Here is a 20404-nt window from a genome sequence, read left to right as displayed (position 1 = left end):
ATTGATAATTGTTTTAAAAAATTATATGTAAATTTTGGTAACGAACTCCGAGCATCAAAAAATAAACCTGTCACTGACCAATTTAAGGGAGGGATGTTATACTTGGCACTATGGTAGAGAATACAAGGTTCATAAGTGGCCCTCTTTTCATGATCAACCTGATGAGCTTGGTTTAGATCTCTCTCCATGCGTATAGTTGGATCTATGATAATAGCCTTTTGTTGTTGCTTGTTTATTGATATTATATCCGCTCTTCTGTGAAAGTCGTCTTCAGAAATGCAGTGCACCTCTTCATGAACTTCCCAACCCTTGTTCTGAAGAAGACAAGCGATAGCTCCACGGACTCTCTGATGCCTGTTGTTACGTAATAACTCTCCTTTCCGACAAAAGCCCAACACGTGGCCAAGAGTTTCTGTCTCGTTGCAGCCTGATTGACAGCAACGAGTCGTGCTGAAAGCTCTGCCAGGAACGGAGCGCACTGCAGTAAGGTTGCAGGACATCTTAATTGCATTAATATATTCCGAAGACGACAAATTCTTTTTGGTGCTGACCCATGAATTAGCTCTTGGACATTCTACATAGAGACTACACCTTTCCCCCTATGAGGTAACTGACACCAGGATTCAAACGATCTCTTTCGCAATTCATCACGTAGATGTATTCCAGTAGTTCGAGGTGTTATGCTGGCTTCAGGACATTGCGATAGTTGTTTTCTTTACAGTCCGACACCGTTTAATAAACTAGTGTGAGAAATAAATTTTTGCGAAAGAAACGAGGTCATAATCGTTCGTTTCGCTTTTTCCTCGTTTACTAAATATACTGACTTGAAAATTATTGTTGTTATTTATGCAGCTTCTTTCACGCACTCGGTTCCCCATAGCTCCGCGACTCCGTATAACAGCTCTCGAATTAATGCTCTAGTCAATTTGGTTTCTCTTACTCCCTCCATTCCAAAATATGGTATAGTAACAAACAAAATAAATTTCATTATTGCGCATGCGTGCACGAAATGTTTCGCAGTGTAGTATTCTGTTCAGTAGTGAAGGGGCTATCAGACAGTGCAGTTGTGAATGTTTCTAGTCTTCTTACTTACTTACTTACTTACTTACTTACTTACTTACTTACTTACTTACTTACTTACTTACTTTTAAGGAACCCGGAGGTTCATTGCCGCCCTCACATAAGACCACCATTGGTCCCTATCCTGAGCAAGATTAATCCAGTCTCTATCACCATATCCCACCTCCCTCAAATCCATTTTAATATTATCTTCCCATCTACGTCTCGGCCTCCCCAAAGGTCTTTTCCCCTCCGGCCTCCCAACTAACACTCTATATGAATTTCTGGATTCGCCCATACGTGCTACATGCCCTGCCCATCGCAAACGTCTGGATTTAATGTTCCTAATTATGTCAGGTGAAGGATACAATGCGTGCAGCTCTGCGTTGTGTAACTTTCTCCATTCTCCTGTAACTTCATCCCTCTTAGCCCCAAATATTTTCCTAAGAACCTTATTCTCAAAAACCCTCAATCTCTGTTCCTCTCTCGAAGTGAGAGTCCAAGTTTCACAGCCATACAGAACAGTCTTCTATTTGATTTTAAATAAGAAAATGTATTTCTGCATTAGGGTACTTCACCTTCACCACCACCCCATATTCCGTGCCGTTATTTCTGGTCTTACTCATATGTCAACGGCGGAATGATATTTAATTCCCTTAATGGCCCTGTGTACAGAAAGAAAAGATAAAGGAAGATTGAGTGGTCTGGCCCGCCGAAATGGACATAAAGAATGGATGAGAGCCTCAGCATTAATATATATTGATTCATTGGCCAGAGCAGTTTCCCGGAACTAATGGCCAAGCTGTCAAAGCAAAGTTCTGCATCTCCCTGCAGCGACGGAGGAGAAAATATCGGCTATACACACGGTCAACAGATTACTACGGTTATGAAGAACTTTTAGTAATTGAGGACCTAACATTCTAAATGTGCTAAGTGCAAAAACAACTTTCTGATATATTGATGCAAAACACACTGCGAAATGCATATTGAGATACCTACAACACCATCTATTGGCGCACGAATGAGTCACTTACAACTGAACTACGACAAAGACAATTTAGTATGACTATTACACTTTTACTGCGTCATACTACTTTTGACCAATAAAACGATACGAAACGACGTCTTTCAACGAATCATGGCTGCTTATCATACAATTTTATCGCTTCTCTAGCATTTGTTTAATTTTATCGCTTCCCTAGCATTTGTTTAATTTTATCGCTTCCCTAGCATTTGTTTGTTTTTATCACTAGGTACCCTAACATTTGTTCCTTTGTTTGCCAACATTTCAAACTGAAAATTCTTTACGGTACTATAAAAGATCGTAATTTGTTTCCCGCATAGATAGTCGAGTGAAAATGGCGGCTCCGTTCAAACATTTTGGTGAAGCTACCATTAGTGAAATTGAATTTTAATAAGTCAATTAATATCTACTTTATTCTATTAGAGTACTTTATTTCTTCTAATCTTCATATACTTCCTTCTGTTTTTATCACCTCCCTACAATTTGTTTCTTTGTTTGCCAACATTTCAAACTGAAAATTCCTTACGGTACTATAAAACATGCTTTGCGATCGCCATTTGTTTACATCATAGACAGTCAACTGAAAATGGCGGCTCCGTTCAAACGTTTTGGTGAAGCTAACATTAGTGAAATAGAATTTCAGTAAGTCAATTGATATTTTATTGTATTAGAATACTTCATTTCTTCTAATATTTATATACTTTTTCTAATCGTGCAATAGTCGAGTCTGGTGCTTCATTGATTTCATTTTAAATGCGTATTAGTTTAGTTAAGTGAAAACGAATTAAATATGATTTAACTTCCGTATTTAAGTTGAATTACAATTAGTTAATTGTGGATTAGCAACATGCTGTCCTGCTTTTGAACTCGATCTAGTGCAAGGATATTTGTCTTTTATTAATTTGATATTCTGTGTTTTCTTAGGTGGACATACGACCGAGTGCTGACCTCAGAACCCCGGTCAAAGTAAGTAGAAAATTTCATAAATGCCTAGTTCCAGATGAATTATTTTCTATTGCTGTGTTTAGTTGCTGTCTGCAAATGAAAGCTACTCTCGTCCCTATATTATAGTTGGCGCGAAGAGAATAGAAAGAAGGCTAGGTGCGCTGAAGACTTGTAGAAGGGAAAGCAGATAATGATCTGAATTGATGTATAAAACTATATTACTTTTCTATCTTGTTGCTATGGATACAACCCCTGGCCTACCCGTTCCATTCACTGACAATCGTTGTTACCATTTGAATTACGTGCATTTGCGTTTCTCCCCAAATGCGTGTTTGGAAATAAGGTGATAAACACGGCCTGTAACATCACCATTGTGTTCATATGCATGATGTATGAGAAACAATCGATGGGATAATTCAAAACATGTAGGTGGGGAGGTTCATGTATAAACCATTGATTATAATAGGGCAAATGCATATAAACACCACCCCTATCCCCCAATTTAATAGCACCCATAAATAATAGATGCCATTCATTCATTACATTGCATCCCACACGGCGTGTTTTGTACTTGTCCCCGTATTTGTGTACCGTTGTGACAGGTGACTCGAAGCCTTTTGTTCGAGGCGAGGAAAGAATAAATAAACAAATACCGGATATGACGCATGTTGAATACCATTTGTCATCATCATCATGATGATCATGATCATCGCTGGCCACAATGGCAGGAAGCAGCACAGTCTAGTCTGTGTTCACCTCCAGAGCCGAGCCGCTTTTGTTTCTGGCTTGGAACAATGACGAAGGTGACAAATCATAAATCGTGTGTTACAATAGCCAAACAAAAGTGGCAAAGGACCACGGATATCGTTCTATGCACTATCTTCACTACTGGTAAAGGAACCTTTCTGTGAAAATTTATGTCGTGGTTTTTTCTTAATTATTCAACGTGCAACGCATAAAAATATGAAGGCTACTACAAAAAATTTAACTGTGTATAAATCGTGTGTCAAAAACAGCAAAACAAAAGTTCCAAAAGAAAAAATAAGGTACCTGGGGGTCTTAAGGGGAGAGGATGGTATTTTTTAAAACTTTTTTTCCTATTTGGTGTAAATTATTAATTTTTTGTATGTAGAGAACTCATAGCTGTGGCAACTTAACCAAATAAAAATAAAAAAATTATTTGGGGGCCCAAATTTGAAAAAAAAAATATACCCAATGCAAGATTGTACTAAAACCGATATATCTAAACCGTTTTTAAAGATAGATTCAAACAGTTTTTGCAATGTATTTGCAAAAGTATGTTCTACAAACTGTCTGTAACAGAATTTTGATATTTGTCCCTACGTTTGCAAAATAAACAATTAAAATTTAGTAACAATTTTCTGATTTCCTTTCTTGCAAACAAACGGACGTATTTTTGAAATGAAATCAATTAACAAAATTCTGTTACAGAGAAAAGTTTGCTAATAGTCTAAAGAATGTGTGTTCTAAATTTCTTGCATGTAGGCTATCTTTAATAGTTCAGAAATTATATCCATTTTGTCTGACAATGTAGCAAAAAAATGAAGTTACTGGAAACCGATAAAAACGGGCGTGTGATTTAAAAATCCATAGTGCAGGATTTAAAAATGACGTCTCAACATCCGATAAGGGCACAAATACCCACAAAATGTTATGCAATGCATTCCACACATATCGAAGGGTATTTTAAAGAAAAATAAATTTTTGGAAATTTAATTTACCGGAAACAACAATAAAAGTGGGCGAGTGATTTAAAAATACATAATGCAGGAAGTTTAAAAATGGCGATCCACACATATCACATAGTGTTTTAAAGATTTTTTTTAATTTAGTCATTTTTTTTATCAAAAATACCATCCTCTCCCCTTAAGGCCCAGCATGTTATATGGCCCACTACCTAGTTTTGCCATTAGTTATGCACTTTTGAAAAAGAGAGCAACGGCTCTTAAGACCTATTTCTTCTTGCATTCGAGTGAGGTATAAATAAATTAGATTCTCGTTCTTGTTTGTAGCTGACTGGTGGCAACAAGTTATGTGTGATTATTTCTGCTTTTTTGATAAAATTTTTCAAAATTTAAGTTGATATTTAATCGTCTTACTGAGTGTTATTAATATAATATTAAATGCACGTTATTGTGTAAACATTAAGAAGTTTGGGGCTACCGTGAAACTTTCGCTAATGAGCATATGAGCACTCTATACATTAAAATTGACGCGAAGTAACAGAGCAGGAAATAAGGCCCATGAAATAAATACGTGGAAACGCCCACAAGTTCATAGAAGTCCCTGAACTATAAAGTTCAAACTCTGAAGCATAATCTTTTTTGCAAGAAATGAAACAAACGAAAGATTGGTAATTCCTAATGCTGAAAGACTATTGGATGAACCATCAACTTCAGGATTTATAAACATCCAGGGGACGCGGATGTGTTCTATCTGCGAAGAATATTGTTGTAGATATGCATGTGTGTGTCTCTAGTGAATGTTGGGTGCACGATGATTATGTAGGTCTCACTGAGAAAGAAACTGAAGACTTTGTGTGCCCAAATTGTGTTCAATACTTATATTCTTTATTGTGGGCCTTATTATCTGTCACAGCAGAATATAAGGCCCAGTGAGATGATATTAATTTTCATTGCTCACAGCATTTGTGTGCCAATTTGGATATTTCTTTGAAGTAAAATATTATAGGATAACTATAAAAGTATGCTATTCCATTTTTTTTAAATTACTAAACGTCTCCATTTCAAAGAAAGAACGTTTTATTCCTTATGTGGGCCTTATTACCCCCGGTTATTCTGTGTTAGCGGCTCTTAAAAGTTCTGCAAATTATCAGGGACACATCGGAAAATAGAAGATGTGACCCAGCCTCGAAAATGAGAGTACAATTGTGTTGGTTTTAAAGTTTTACAAGTACTGTCTTATAACTAGAGTCCTGCGTTTGGTTACCTAAAGCCTCCCAACAACCCGCAACAGTGTAGATATGTATGGAGTAGAGATGAACAAAACTAACTGCCGCTCTCGCTAGCTGTGTTCATTGCATTTGTCTTTCGAGAGTCGTCTTTATTTATTTATGAGTCAGCTTTTTACAAAAACTATAGCGAAATGTCTAAATTAAGTATCGATGTATCTTAAATGAAGAAAAACACACTTACACAAATAAAATTCTGAACAAAAATAGTTAATAATCAAAATGAAACTATACTTTAAAAGGTTCTAAATTTTGCCCATGCAAATTGGCAAATGTTATTCATCTATAGACTGGAAAAAGTGATTTTGAATTTCTCTTATAAAATTTTTTTTGAAATCTTAAACCTTTTGTAGGTATACGAAGGCTGATATTGTTTATGATAGACTCACAATCAATATCACCCTTGATAACTTTGCAAAAAAATTGATAATCAAGATTTTGACTTCTAGAATAAAGGCTACAACAGTTAAAATATTTACAGGTAATCTCATAATTGAAGTCAGAGGAATTGGGTATAAATCGAAAAGCACATAAGGAAATAAATTTTCTTTGAATATTTTCCAATTTAACCGAATCAGTTGAAGTAATGGAATTCTAGGCTACAGATGCATATTCAAGTTTAAATCGAACCAAAGTAAAGTACAGAATTAATAGGGATTCTGGAGTAGAAAAAGAATGTTATAGATCTTATTAAGCCAAGCATTCTTATTGAATAATAATAATAATAATAATAATAATAATAATAATAATAATAATAATAATAATAATAATTGAATATGTTAGTAGAAAATCCACAAACGATTAGGGAAAATACGAAAATTTTACTTGAAGCAAGTAAAGCGATCGGTTTGGAAGTAAATCCCGAAAAGACAAAATTTATTATTATGTCTCGTGACCAGAACATTGTACGAAATGGAACTATAAAAATTGGAGATTTATCCTTCGAAGGGGTGGAAAAATTCAAATATCTTGGAGCAACAGCAACAAATATAAATGACACTCGGGAGGAAATTAAACGCAGAATAAATATGGGAAATGCCTATTATTATTCGGTTGAGAAGCTCTTATCATCCAATCTGCTGTCCAAAAATCTGAAAGTTAGAATTTATAAAACAGTTATATTACCGGTTGTTCTGTATGGTAGTGAAACTTGGACTCTCACTCTGAGAGAGGAACATAGGTTAAGGGTGTTTGAGAATAAGGTGCTTAGGAAAATATTAGGGGCTAAGCGGGATGAAGTTACAGGAGAATGGAGAAAGTTACACAACACAGAACTGCACGCATTGTATTCTTCACCTGACATAATTAGGAACATTAAATCCAGACGTTTGAGATGGGCAGGGCATGTAGCACGTATGGGCGAAGCCAGAAATGCATATAGAGTGTTAGTTGGGAGGCCGGAGGGAAAAAGACCTTTAGGGAGGCCGAGGCGTAGATGGGAGGATAATATTAAAATGGATTTGAGGGAGGTGGGATATGATGATACAGACTGGATTAATCTTGCACAGGATAGGGACCGATGGCGGGCTTATGTGAGGGTGGCAATGAACCTTCGGGTTCCTTAAAAGCCATTTGTAAGTAAGTAATAATAATAATAATAATAATACTAATAATAATAATAATAATAGATGCGTTGTGAAATAGTCTTATTGAAACTACAATACATATCATACAAGAATATGGAATAAATTACATTAGGCTACCACATAGCACTGTCAGTCACTTCATGAAGAATCGCAGCAGAAAGTGTTGTGCATTTTTTCACTACATGATGGCTTTTAATTATGTGCCTAGGACTTCGTGAAGCCTCTCTATAATATTATAACTCGTCGGCTTTAACTTTGTACCTTGGCTTAACATAATGGCTCTTGCATTACGCTCTCTCTCAGTTTTCTGCAATCCGAGTAAGTTTTGTTTTTTTGTCCCATTTCTATTTTTATAATAAATGTAACCATAATAATTTAGAGCTCCTTTTCCCGTAGCTTATAATTCTAGGTCCGTTGTCCGTTTCAGCTGTTACTGTTTATAGTACTTCCCAAGTATTTGAAGCTATCTTGATGTAGTCTACTGCCTCATTTAGAATTCGCACGTTTACCTTCTTTATTTTTCTTCCTATAACCATGGTCTTTGTCTTGTTTGCATATTTTATCTTAATTCCATACTGCTCACATCTGTCATATAACTCCAGTAGGATATCCCTTAGTATCATCTCCTCTTCTAGTAACAACTCCATATCATCAGAAAATCTATAGATAATGTGGTAATGACTAATTGTTAATGATAGAGAATAATGTCTTATTCGGCGAATACTTACCGTACAGATGTATCGTCCATGAAATCTTCAGGATATCGGTTCTCCGTTCCTTGATTGGACAGCCGTGACATACAGCGAATCTCCTAGACTCTATGCAGCCCGCATAATGTCCGTTTGTCAGCGACAACCCATAACTTATTCATTTGTTTGCGCCTGTAATCTGACTGTGTACATTCCAATGCGGATGCAGCGAACTGTGTGATCAACCTGCCTATAATATCTTAATAATTATCGTAAAGAGCTTCTGGCGATGTTAGCAACCTTTGTCAGCGCTACATCTTCTTCTTACTAGCTATTGAACGGATGAAAGGTTAAAATATCCGAAGAAAAGTCCCGAAAATATAAATTTACAATTTACAAAGGTTCATAGTGAAAAGTTCTAGGCTAAATGCCCTATCAGTAATCGAAACAGGCAGTGCTTTTACAATAGATATCCCGAAAGGGCCATCTGCAACTCTCGATGAGTAAAAATTCAGATATTGGAAATATTTCGGTTGTTAAAAATGGAACTGCAGGACTTCTTCATGAAAGAAATGCAACTGAGGTGAATGTAAAGAAAATTAACACAATAATTAGGGAAATAGCATTACGATGTCCACATGAAGCCCCAGTTAGATTTATTCGTGTTTTGACGGATGAACGAATTCGTCCTCGCTCACAGAATGTAGAGTAGTATCAAAAAAAAAAAAAAAGGACCGACCCTTGTAGCTGATTTCAGAACCTTGTTCACTCCAGAGCACGATAGACTTGTAACTAAGACTTTCGTGGTTCGAATCTTGCCTGGGAAGGAAACTTTTTTTTGTTCCTTATTCAAATTTATTCCCAATACTTTTCGATTGCAGCGATATTTTACTACTTAATTAACTTATTATTCCCAGAACATGAATTTTACCAGCAATCGAAAAGTATTGGGAATAAATTTGAATAAGGAACACAAAAAAGTTTCCTTCCCAGGCAAAATTCGAACCACGAAAGTTTTAGTTACAAGTCTATCGTGCTCTGGAGTGAACAAGGATCTGAAATCAGCTACAAGGTCGGTCCGGTTTTTTTTTTTTTTGCCACTACTGTACGTTACTTGCAGGAATTCAAAGTCATAGATCGTAGATGTCCAATTTTGTAACTCGTACGCGGTAACCCCTAGCGTAAGCAACCCGCAGCGCTTATTCTTTAAGGTCGTTTTTCCTATTTTATATGGAAAGTTATTGACCTTAGCAGGGCATACTTGACGTGCTATATCTCCTGGTTCTACAGGCGTTTGGACACCCATGTTATAGATCGTATTGTTAAAGATAATCTACATTTTAATGACACACAGGAGCGAGATAATTATTAATTATTATATATACATGATATCAGAAAGCGTGGCCTTTTTGACCAACTCTATTTTAGGCTATCAAAAACAATTATTTTATTATGTTTTTAAAAACTGAAATAAATTGTCTTTAATGTTTTCACTTTATTTATATATATATAAAGAAAATAGAATCATAAACGAATGAATATATGAATAAATGAATGAATGAGATACCTATATAAATAAGTAAACTAAATAATAAAGAAAGAAAGAAGGGAAGAAAGAAATGAGTGAGTGAGTGAGTGAGTGTGTGAGTGAAGTTATGAAGGAAGAAAAAAATAAATTCATGATTGAATGAGTTAATCAATCAAGAAGTAAATAAATAAATCAAGAAATAAAGGATTAGCTAAAGAAAGAAAAAAATGAAATATTGTTAACATTTGTGCCGTTATCAAGGCGTTAAATAATACCTACTTAGTCAAAAATACTCAGACTTGAAAGTGTTTGTGACATGATTGCCTTACCGGTATGCGGGGACTTGGATTCTCGTCACAACCAGACCAGGGTGTAGGCCTACTGTTTTCTGCTTTTTTAGACTCGAAGTCATTCTACTAAATCGACGGAGCATTGTACCACAGTCTCAATGAAAGAAGGCTAATCAAGTCAACTGTATAATCCAGACGCGGTACTGACGTAAAATCTGTCTACATTTTATTACCTTAATTACATGCACAGGGTTGACTGATTCTAGCAGTTTTTTGCATCTGTCTGTTTTATCTTGTGCTGAAGTTTTGTGATCGGGATCAAGCGATTGTCATGGCAACGACATCCATTCAGAACAAATGTACACGTGATATGTCCACGTCGTTTGCATTTGCGTTTCATCAAATTACCATCCTTCATTTTTTTAGATGAAGAGTGTTGGTTGAGCTGGTGTCCCTCAGCCCTCTCAATCATTCGTCTGCCAAGCACTCAAATCTACAGACGTCTGTATTTAACACAGATCTGAAAATAAAAACTGAAGTGACAAGCAGAGATTGCATTTTTAGCTTGATTAAGAAGCAAATTTTGTTGTAATGCTTTTTTATTACAAACAAAACGAGTGTTGTTTCTGTTTTTCTCAGAACGTAAAACAAACCAGCTTGTATATTGTATTTATTTATGTAAAAACAATAACATATTTTGATGACGCATTTGAATAAAATGTTTTATGTTCTCTACAGAGCGCGCGCTATTGGTTTTCGTGTGAAATCTCCTAAAAACATTTCAACTGAAACACATTTGTTTCCATGAAGCACAAAAAAGAGGAACTCAACATAAATAATAACAATCATATATAAAAAAATTCGATTTCTATTTCATGCTTTCCAATATTCAGTACGGACACCAAAAAAAAAAAAATGTTTACCTGTGGAATGATAAATTTTTTCCCCTTGCAACTAAATTTCCTGTTACGGCTGTAAATTTTATTTATTCTTGTTCCTGGATTTACGTCGAATATACCTTCCATTTTATTAGAAAGAAAAATATTCTCAACTATCGCACGGAAAAACATTTTGATTAAGTACTTAACGTAACTAATATCCTTGTTGAGATTAATATAATTTCTAAACAAACTGAGCAATCAAGGTGAACCAAACGGCTAGGAATTATGTGCCGAACGAGATTTGGTTACTCTTTACTAAGGAGAAACAACGTCTGCAGTAAATTACAGACCCATATCACTTCTACCAGTTTTCTCCAATGTCTTTGAAAGATACAACATTTCAGTTACACAACAGTTTGATTTTTAAAAAATAAATCAACGAAAAATTCAACATTTAATTAGTTTAACTGACAAAATTCTGGAGGAAATTAAAATTCATTTGATTGTATAAATCATAAAATGCTGCTAGACAAATTAGATTATTATGGAATTAAAGCCGTTGCATTCCAGTAGTTTTACTCATTTGTTGCCAAGGGCAGGTCTTTCACTACAAACCCAGTATTCTCCAACCTTTCCTCCTTCCTCTTAGTCCCCGCATATGATCTATGTATCTTAATGTCGTCTATCATCTGATATCTACTTCTGCCCCAAACTTTTATTCCGTTTATCATTCCGTCCAGTACATCCTTCAGTAAGCAATGTCTTCTTAGCAAGTCTTCCAGCCAGTTTATTTTTATCTTCCTCATCAGCTTCAACATTATTCTCTCTGCAGCCACTCTTTCTAACACACCTTCATTTCTTATTCTGTCTGTCCACTTCAGACGCTCCATTCTTCTCCATATTCACATTTCAAATACTTCTAGTCGTTTCTCCTTGTAATGTCCATGTTTCTGCCACATACAGTGCCACACAAAGCACTTCACTAGTCTCTTCCTTAGTTCTTTCTCGAGATGTCCACAGAAGCTGCTCCTTTTTCTGTTAAAAGCATCCTTTGCCATTGCTATCCTCCTTTTGACTTCTTGGCAGCAGCTCATGTTACTTCTTATAGTATACTCCAAGTATTTGAAGCTGTTCACATGTTCTACTGTGTAACCTAGAATTCGGAAGTTTACCTTCTTTATTTTTCTTTCGATAACTATGGTCTTCGTCTTGTTTGCATTTATCTTCATCCTGCTGTGCTAACAACGCCATATCATCAGCAAATATGTATGCACTTGATTCTTCTTCGTCTTAATATCGCCCTCTCTCATGTTCTGAAAATATTCCTTCACTAAATTCCTCACGTAGATGGTGTAGGTCGTACTCCCAGAGAATAGGGATTATAAAGAATGGACACTAAGCGAATGTGCCTATGTTTTGTTTCTCTATGCGCCAGCGTTTAGTTCTACTTTCAAGCGCTAGAGGTTAGTGTAATCAGGCATAGGCTAAGATAATAATTGAGAATAGAGGTGAGACACAGGATTCAAAAATAGCCTACCTTATTGCATAATCCAGTAACGCTTTGCTTCAAATAAATTCAAGTTAACAGCTGTTCCTTATTTCTCAGTGACGAACTAGTTGTAATAATAATTGTTTATATTTGAGATAATATATAATAAATTACATTATAAAATAATATAATACATTATAAAATTAAGTATCAAATTCGTTTAATATTTGTATATAATATAATATAGGTATATGGTTTTACTTCTCGTAAGAGTTTTGTTTTTCCGTTTTCAGTGCGATCAAATCATTACATATTTTAATTGTTGTTGGGGTCAACGACTCAACTCTCATTATAAAGGAACTCTGGAGTCTAGACATTACAGTTAATGACGGATTTATTATTTTATGGATCCAATTTATTTTATTTGAGTATATAATGTACCTAGATGTATTAATTATATGTGTTATATTTCCGCTGTGTCGACTGCTAGCTGGTGTGATGTCAGCGCCAACTCTAGGGAGAAAGCAGAATCTCACGCTCTAGCTGGCTTGAAGGTCATTGAAATCAGTCCGGCTACATCAAAGGTACCGACGAGGAGTGTCCATTCTTTATAATCCCTATTCGCTGGTACTCCTGTCACTATTCCACTTCCGTCTGACATTTATTCTTCTTTACATTTAAATAATTTGTGCAAATTCTTACGTACAAGCTCCTCTCAGTCGTCATGCTGTCTATATTGTATACACTATTTTTGTGTAGGCTACATGGAGAACTGGCAACAGTGTACTCGCGTGACGTGTGAGGTTCATTAAGCCGCCTGCCTTTGTCGGCAAGCGCTGGCTGGGAACCCATTTACACCAACAATATTTATTCATATAACTGGAGGTTAGAGCTGTCTTATTACTGCACACGCTGACGATTGTTTTTATCCACGTAATTATGGCTCTGGCATTCTGATTTGTGTCATAGATTTAGGTAGAAAATCAGCCTCTTAGATACGATCCATATTGTGACTTGTGGGTAACAGGATGTGCTGACGTGGCAGTTGTAATCGCCAGTCATTTATCACTTAACTACTCGACGCATGTTCATTCCCCTATGAATGGAAGTTTCAGTTGAGTTCTGCATTTCGTTCTCACAACACGCTCAAGGTTTACTCTGTTGTTATACGGAATATAGGCCCAAACAAAATATTGAATGATGACAATTATGTGTATTTTCACGGAAATACGTATATGAAGGATAATTTTCAAACGGTGCTAAGTCATTTATAAACGACTTTTTTATTGTATAGGTTAACCTTATTATTTGCTGTACTTCTGTATAGGAATACATTTGAAACTTTCCAAACGGTGTTATATTCCGTGTTATTTCCATTATAATTTCACACTTTTTTCCGAAGTGTGCTAAGTCAGTATGAAGGGACCACTGCAAGAATGATGGAACTGTCAATGCATATCTTAAGACATATAGAATGTACATACAGAGTTATATGACATTAACACTGATAGTCATTGTCCAGTAATGATCGGAAAATCACAGTTAAGCTTTGAGCGCTAAGCATTTCAAACTTTCAATTGCTTCTCCTGCAAATTGTATTCCAAATGACATCCATCATTCCTGCAGTGTACTCTTCATATATTAATGTTCCAAACTGTGCTAAGTCATGGTGATGTGATACTAAATTATGGTTATTATTAAGACGTTGCTTAATTTCAGTTTTATATGTATTGCAAAATGTTCAAATAAACATACATAATTACTAAACAACATGTTTTAAAAAGGTGGACATTGGTAATATTATAAATTCTGTTATTTGACACTTAATATAGCATCAGCTATAAACATAATATTTCTCTGTGATGTGATATTAAAATGGTTATTATTATTAAGACACTGCCTACTTTTAGTTTTACATGTAATGAAAAATGTTCAAATAAACATACATAATTGCTACACAACATGTTTTCAAACTGGACATTGTTGATGCTATAGATTCTGATATTTGACACTAATATTTAGTATCAGCTATAAACATATTTCTTTGTGATGTGATATTAAAATGGTTATTATTATTAAGACACTGCCTACTTTTAGTTTTACATGTAATGAAAAATGTTCAAATAAACATACATAATTGCTACACAACATGTTTTCAAACTGGACATTGTTGATGCTATAGATTCTGATATTTGACACTAATATTTAGTATCAGCTATAAACATATTTCTTTGTGATGTGATATTAAAATGGTTATTATTATTAAGACACTGCCTACTTTTAGTTTTACATGTAATGAAAAATGTTCAAATAAACATACATAATTGCTACACAACATGTTTTCAAACTGGACATTGTTGATGCTATAGATTCTGATATTTGACACTAATATTTAGTATCAGCTATAAACATATTTCTTTGTGATGTGATATTAAAATGGTTATCATTATTAAGACACTGCCTACTTTTAGTTTTACATGTAATGAAAAATGTTCAAATAAACATACATAATTGCTACACAACATGTTTTCAAACTGGACATTGTTGATGTTATAGATTCTGATATTTGACACTATTATTTAGTATCAGCTATAAACATATTTCTTTGTGATGTGATATTAAAATGGTTATTATTATTAAGACACTGCCTACTTTTAGTTTTACATGTAATGAAAAATGTTCAAATAAACATACATAATTGCTACACAACATGTTTTCAAACTGGACATTGTTGATGCTATAGATTCTGATATTTGACACTATTATTTAGTATCAGCTATAAACATATTTCTTTGTGATGTGATATTAAAATGGTTATTATTAAGACACTGCCTACTTTTAGTTTTACATGTAATGAAAAATGTTCAAATAAACATACATAATTGCTACACAACATGTTTTCAAACTGGACATTGTTGATGTTATAGATTCTGATATTTGACACTATTATTTAGTATCAGCTATAAACATATTTCTTTGTGATGTGATATTAAAATGGTTATTATTAAGACACTGCCTACTTTTAGTTTTACATGTAATGAAAAATGTTAAAATAAACACACATAATTGCTACACAACATGTTTTCAAACTGGACATTGTTGATGCTATAGATTCTGATATTTGACACTATTATTTAGTATCAGCTATAAACATATTTCTTTGTGATGTGATATTAAAATGGTTATTATTAAGACCTGCCTACTTTTAGTTTTACATGTAATGAAAAATGTTCAAATAAACACACATAATTGCTACACAACATGTTTTCAAACTGGACATTGTTGATGCTATAGATTCTGATATTTGACACTATTATTTTGCATCAGCTATAAACATATTTCTTTGTGATGTGATATTAAAATGGTTATTATTAAGACACTGCCTACTTTTAGTTTTACATGTAATGAAAAATGTTCAAATAAATATACATAATTGCTACACAACATGTTTTCAAACTGGACATTGTTGATGCTATAGATTCTGATATTTGACACTATTATTTAGTATCAGCTATAAACATATTTCTTTGTGATGTGATATTAAAATGGTTATTATTATTAAGACACTGCCTACTTTTAGTTTTACATGTAATGAAAAATGTTCAAATAAACATACATAATTGCTACACAACATGTTTTCAAACTGGACATTGTTGATGTTATAGATTCTGATATTTGACACTAATATTTAGTATCAGCTATAAACATATTTCTTTGTGATGTGATATTAAAATGGTTATTATTAAGACACTGCCTACTTTTAGTTTTACATGTAATGCAAAATGTTCAAATAAACATACATAATTGCTAAACGGCGTGTTTTCAATCTGGACATTGTTGATGTTATAGATTCTGATATTTGGCACTATTATTTTGCATCAGCTATAAACATATTTCTTTGTGATGTGATATTAAAATGGTTATTATTAAGACACTGCCTACTTTTAGTTTTACATGTAATGCAAAATGTTCAAATAAACATACATAATTGCTACACAACATGTTTTCAAACTTGACATTGTTGATGTTATAGATTCTGATATTTGGCACTATTATTTTGCATCAGCTATAAACATATGTCTTTGTGATGTGATATTAAAATAGTTATTATTAAGACTTTGCCTACTTTTAGTTTTACAATTCTAATGCAACATGTTCAAATAAACATGCGAAATTACTAAACAACATTTTTTTTTTCAAAATGGACATTGGTAATGTTATAGATTCTGATATTTGACACTATTATTTAGCTATAAACATATTTCTTGGGTGTGATGTGATATTAAAATAGTTATTATTAAGACTTTGCCTACTTTCAGTTTTACAATTGTAATGCAACATGTTCAAATAAACCTGCATAATTACTAAACAACATTTTTTCAAAATGGACATTGGTAATGTTATAGATTCGGATATTTGAAACTATTATTTAGCTATAAACATATTTCTTGGGTGTGATGTGATATTAAAATAGTTATTATTAAGACTTTGCCTACTTTCAGTTTTGCAATTGTAATGCAACATGTTCAAATAAACCTGCATAATTACTAAACAACATTTTTTTCAAAATGGACATTGGTAATGTTATAGATTCTGATATTTGACACTATTATTTAGCTATAAACATATTTCTTGGGTGTGATGTGATATTAGAATAATTATTATTAAGACTTTGCCTACTTTCAGTTTTACAATTGTAATACAACATATTCAAATAAACCTGCATAATTACTAAACAACATTTTTTCAAAATGGACATTGGTAATGTTATAGATTCTGATATTTGACACTATTATTTAGCTATAAACATATTTCTTGGATGTGATGTGATATTAAAATAGTTATTATTAAGACTTTGCCTACTTTCAGTTTTACAATTGTAATGCAACATGTTCAAATAAACTTGCATAATTACTAAACAACATTTTTTTCAAAATGGACATTGGTAATGTTACAAATTCTGATATTTGACAGTATTATTTAGCTATATACATATTTCTTGGGTGTGATGTGATATTAAAATAGTTATTATTAAGACTTTGCCTACTTTCAGTTTTACAATTGTAATGCAACATGTTCAAATAAACCTGCATAATTACTGAACAACATTTTTTTCAAAATGGACATTGGTAATGTTATAGATTCTGATATTTGATAATATTATTTAGCAATAAACATTTTTCTTTGTGATGTGATATTAAAATGGTTATTATTAAGACTTTGTGTACTTTAAATTTTACATATAATGCAAAATATGCACATAAACATACATAATCAAGTGACTTAGCACGTTTTGGAACATATTGAAATGTTTAACAACATTGTTACCTAGCACAATATCAATTTCCAAAAGTTAAATTCTGTCAATAAAGCTCACTTCCCCCATAACGTTTCAACTGCTAAAGTCTCCATTCAGTAACTTCAAGATATTTCCATTCATAAAAAAATCACTTTTCCTAAGAAGCAGCTTTTTTTGACTTAGCACCATTTGGAAAGTTACTCTTCATATGTGTTTGTTACATCTTACACAATAAAAAAGTCAGGCACTGTACACGTTGTTAATGTTGAAATGTTTGGAAGTAGAATAAGTATGAAAGATTCGCTGAGATTTCGACTTTTTACAAGATTTCATTTATCATTTACAAGTTCTACATTGGCTAAGAAAGATCTATGACATGATTATATGCTTCCACATTTTACTGGAACTATCTCTCGATCATAACTACTATTTCAAAATGATTTTCGTTCAATCTTTCCTAAACTTCATAAATTCGTATTATTCTAGAAGAACTTGAAATTCTGAATCGAATAACATCAAAATGTCGCATTCATAATTCGATGTAACTTTTACAGCTATCGTGAATTAATTATGAATATATTAATGTCTAAAAATTATAGTTTTTTTTAAGGTTTTCAAAGGTTTTGTATTTTTCGAATATAGTCAAGTAGCTGTGCGGTAGTGAGTGATGGTAAACAAAATTCTCGTCGGCAAATGAATCACTCCTTCAGACTGATCTAGACACTAAATTTCGTATTTTCAGGTTTAACAAGTCCCCGTCTAGAGTTAGTTAAGCAATCAAAATTTAAAAGATGAACCTTGTATATAGTTAAGAATATTATATCTCGATTGATTCTAAGCATTTCTTGAATGCTGTACATTGCTGCACTAAATTCAATCAATGAATTTATCCCTCTGATTCACGTTCTGGTTGATATGTACTTCTATTATCAGGCAGTACATCTCACTTGATATATGTCTGAGGAAGAACAATTGAGGACCGTTTTTGTAAAACTTGCTAACTGAAAAAAAAACTAAATTTTACAGGAGAGACAAAAAACTGATTGACGACAAATAGGTTATAGGTGCAACCATCACACTTTGACACACTACAATGAAGAGAAATAATACAATGTTACTAAGATAACTTTGACATCGTGTAGAGGCCTGCTTTATGTTAACGGATCCACCAAAATCTCAATTTTGCACATTTTGCAGTTGGCAAGTTTTGCAAAAACGGTCCTCAATTGTTTGTATACATAAAAAATCTGATTAGTGTAATATGTTCTAGTCAGCGATGTATGCAATGGACGGAGAATGGAACTGGCCACCATGCCCCATTATCTCCTGGCTTAGTTACCTCATGAATGATGTGTTATTGATGTTAATTGTGAGATTCAAACCTGACTTCGGATAGTTGACTAAACAACAAATGAAGTTAGATCGGGGTTTAACACATATATGGGATACTTAACTTTATTTCAATCGATAATTATGTATGGAAATATAGGATAGGATAGCTTATTTAAATCCAATTTTAATCCACTTTATTTATTACAGAAGAAAATAATTAAAATATGTCTACATAAACCTATTGATTTTCTATCTCAAAAATTGTTTTTAGACTTTAATGTTCTTAAAATAAAACAAATTTATTATGTTGTATTAATAAATTTCATACATAAAAACCGAAATCATTTTGAATTGCATTCTCATAGTTATGAAACAAAAGGAATGAATTCTTTAAGATTGTTTGAACGAAAATGCAATACTGCTACAGTATTTAATCATAGTAGTAATTTAAGCCCAAGAATATATAACAAATATACATTTAAATATCCTAATCTTGTCAATTCTAATAATTCTAGTATTAAATTTAAAAAGTTATGTATGGATTTTATAAAAATTTAAAAATTGTAAATTTAAATTTATATAGGCCTATATTCTTATTGCGTAGTTGACATAAGACAAATTGTATTATATACTTCTTAATTTCAGTTCAGGAATCCGCCCCTGAGCACGAGTTCTACTGTTTCAGGGGCGAGCTAAAGTTTTTCTGTATATATTATATTTTATGTTACAATTATTAGCAAAATAAATAAATATTTCCTATACATATCCTTAATAAATTATAAGCCAACTCTTACATCCAATACTAGCATTACAAGTAACATGCATTCAAAATGTATGGGGTACTTTAAAGCTATTAAATTTTGTATAATTGCATAAGGGTGGCTTTAATTGAAATGACAACGCTACAAGAAAATTTCCATATCTGATAACATTGATCTTGAAGACGCAATTAAAGGATTAAGCCGTACGTGGCCTTGGTTTAATACCAATAACTGCTGTTTCGCATGTGTGTTTTTTGCTTTAGTAATTACCTTTGTATTTCTCACTTTCCATTCATATTCAAGTCGGCAACCATTTTATGCTCTTATCGCAAGACTCAACTACATTGCATCGTGTTGGGTGCATGTTGACTGTACGTACGAACATGGCGTGCACTGCATATGCTTAAGCAAATGGAAGGATTGATGTTCTTAGAAACGGACGCTTACATGACAACGAAGTGAGATCTAACGAGTTTCAGTGCATAATGTTACTACAGAGCTTACATAATCTTGATCTTAATATTTCATT

At 33.3% G+C, this 20404-nt stretch overlaps 1 long non-coding RNA gene and 1 pseudogene across 1 annotated transcript in view; one reads left to right on the top strand and one right to left on the bottom strand.

Moving 5' to 3' along the window:
- LOC138691209 (uncharacterized) overlaps positions 1-3051 on the top strand; it is a 196056-nt gene extending 193005 nt beyond the window's left edge. Inside the window, exon 3 of the long non-coding RNA XR_011329764.1 lies at positions 3008-3051. This is a non-coding gene — a long non-coding RNA (uncharacterized lncRNA). The remainder of the gene's footprint in view (positions 1-3007) is intronic.
- The window catches only part of LOC138691208 (transcriptional repressor scratch 2 pseudogene), a 233975-nt pseudogene that overhangs the window by 114428 nt on the left and 99143 nt on the right, over positions 1-20404 (bottom strand).

Source organism: Periplaneta americana, chromosome 16, assembly GCF_040183065.1.
Source record: "Periplaneta americana isolate PAMFEO1 chromosome 16, P.americana_PAMFEO1_priV1, whole genome shotgun sequence".
NCBI classification, from domain to species: domain Eukaryota; kingdom Metazoa; phylum Arthropoda; class Insecta; order Blattodea; family Blattidae; genus Periplaneta; species Periplaneta americana.
Note: the sequence above shows the minus strand (reverse complement) of the source record. Positions and strands in the feature narration are given on the sequence as shown.